The sequence below is a fragment of the Arachis duranensis genome, chromosome 8, assembly GCF_000817695.3.
Source record: "Arachis duranensis cultivar V14167 chromosome 8, aradu.V14167.gnm2.J7QH, whole genome shotgun sequence".
Taxonomy (NCBI): domain Eukaryota; kingdom Viridiplantae; phylum Streptophyta; class Magnoliopsida; order Fabales; family Fabaceae; genus Arachis; species Arachis duranensis.
Genome location: NC_029779.3, coordinates 10,212,156 through 10,214,906, shown reverse-complemented (window position 1 = coordinate 10,214,906; position 2,751 = coordinate 10,212,156).

Here is a 2,751-nt window from a genome sequence, read left to right as displayed (position 1 = left end):
ACCTTTGATCAAAGTTGACCCTTCTAGTGTAAGGATGTTCATCTCCTTGCATCATGGGCAAGTTGAATGCCAACCTTACATTTTTCGGACTAAAATCCAAGTATTTCCCCCGAACCATAGTAAGCCAATTCTTTGGATCCGGGTTCATACTTTGATCATGGTTCTTGGTGATCCATGCATTGGCATAGAACTCTTGAACCATTAAGATTCCGACTTGTTGAATGGGGTTGGTAAGAACTTTCCAACCTCTTCTTTGGATCTCATGTCGGATTTCTGGATACTTATTTTTCTTGAGCATGAAAGAGACCTCAAGGATCACCCTCTTCTTGGCCACAACTTCATAGAAGTGGTCTTGATGGACCTTTGAGATGAATCTCTCCATCTCCCATGACTTGGAGTTGAAAGCAACTGCTTTCCCTTACCTTTTCCTAGAGGCTTCTCCAACCTTAGGTGTTATTAATAGTTATGGAAAACAAAAAGCTGAGCTTTTTCACACCAAACTTAAAAGTTTTGCTCGTCCTCGAGCAAAAGTAGAAAGAAGAGAGTAGAAGAAAAAGAAATGAAGGAGATGGAAATGGCTTTGTGGTTCGGCCAAAGGGGGAGAAGTAGTGTTTAGGTTGTGTGAAAATGAAGGACTGAAGATGGGTTTATATAGGATTGCTCGTCCTCGAGCAAAAGAAAAAAGAAGAGAGTAGAAGAAGAAAAAATGAAGGAGATGGAGATGGCTTTGTGGTTCGGCCAAGGGGGAGAAGTAGTGTTTAGGTTGTGTGAAAATGAAGGAGTGAAAAGGGGTTTATATAGGGGGGAAGAGAGGGATGGGATTTGATAGGTGAAGGGTTTTTGGGGAAGAGGTGTTGAGGTGATTGGTGAATGGGTGAGGAAGAAGAGAGAGAGTGGTGGGGTAGGTGGGGATCCTGTGGGGTCCACAGATCCTGAGGTGTCAAGGAAAAGTCATCCCTGCACCAAGTGGCGAGCAAAAATGCTCTTTGTGCCAATTCTGGCGTTAAACGCCGGGCTGGTGCCCCTTTCTGGCGTTTAACGCCAAGTTCTTGCCCTTTACTGGTGTTTAACGCCAGTCTGGTGCCCCTTTCTGGCGTTAAACGCCCAGAATGGTGCCAGACTGGGCGTTAAACGCCCATCTGCTAGCCTTACTGGCGTTTAAACGCCAGCAAGATCTTCCTCCAGGGTGTGCTGTTTTTATTTCTATTTTTTTTCTGTTTTTGCTTTTTCAATTGATTTTGTGACTTCTCATGATCATCAACCTACAGAAAACATAAAATAACAAAAAGAAAATAAAATATAATATAATATTGGGTTGCCTCCCAACAAGCGCTTCTTTAATGTCAGTAGCTTGACAGAGGGCTCTCACGGAGCCTCACAGATGCTCAGAGCAATGTTGAAACCTCCCAACACCAAACTTAGAGTTTGAATGTGGGGGTTCAACACCAAACTTAGAAGTTGGTTGTGGCCTCCCAACACCAAACTTAGAGTTTGACTGTGGGGGCTCTGTTTGGCTTTGTTTTGAGGGAAGCTCTTCATGCTTCCTCTCCATGATGACAGAGGGATATCCTTGGGCCTTAAACACCAAGGATTCTTCATTCACTTGAATGATCAATTCTCCTCTGTCAACATCAATCACAGCCTTTGCTGTGGCTAGGAAGGGTCTGCCAAGGATGATGGAATCATCCATGCACTTCCCAGTCTCTAGGACTATGAAATCAACAGGGATGTAATGGTCTTCAACCTTTACCAGAACATCCTCTACAAGTCCATGAGCTTGTTTCTTGAATTGTCTGCCATCTCTAGTGAGATTTTTGCAGCTTGCACCTCAAAGATCCCTAGCTTCTCCATTATAGAGAGAGGCATGAGGTTTACACTTGACCCTAAGTCACACAAGGCCTTCTTGAAGGTCATGGTGCCTATGGTACAAGGTATTGAAAACTTCCCAGGATCCTGTCTCTTTTGAGGTAATTTCTGCCTAGACAAGTCATCCAGTTCTTTGGTGAGCAAAGGGGATTCATTCTCCCAAGTCTCATTTCCAAATAACTTGTCATTTAGCCTCATGAGTGCTCCAAGGTATTTAGCAACTTGCTCTTCAGTGACATACTCATCCTCTTCAGAGGAAGAATACTCATCAGAGCTCATGAATGGCAGAAGTAAGTCCAATGGAATCTCTATGGTCTCATTTTGAGCCTCAGATTCCCATGGTTCCTCATTAGGGAACTCATTGGAAGTCAGTGGACGTCCATTGATGTCTTCCTCAGTGGCGTTCACTGCCTCTTCCTCCTCTCCTAATTCGGCCATGTTAATGGCTTTGCACTCTCCTTTTGGAATTTTTTTTGTATTGCTTGGAAGAGTACTAGGAGGGAGTTCAGTAATTTTCTTACTCAGCTGTCCCACTTGTGCCTCCAAATTTCTAATGGAGGACCTTGTTTCAGTCATGAAACTTTAAGTGATTTTGATTAGATCAGAGACCATGGTTGCCAAGTCAGAATGGCTCTGCTTAGAATTCTCTGTCTGTTGCTGAGAAGATGATGGAAAAGGCTTGCCATTGCTAAACCTGTTTCTTCCACCATTACTATTGTTGAAACCTTGTTGAGGTCTCTGTTGATCCTTCCATGAGAGATTTGGATGATTTCTCCATGAAGGATTATAGGTGTTTCCATAGGGTTCTCCCATGTAATTCACCTCTTCCATTGAAGGGTTCTCAGGATCATAAGCTTCTTCTTCAGATGAAGCTTCCTTAGTACT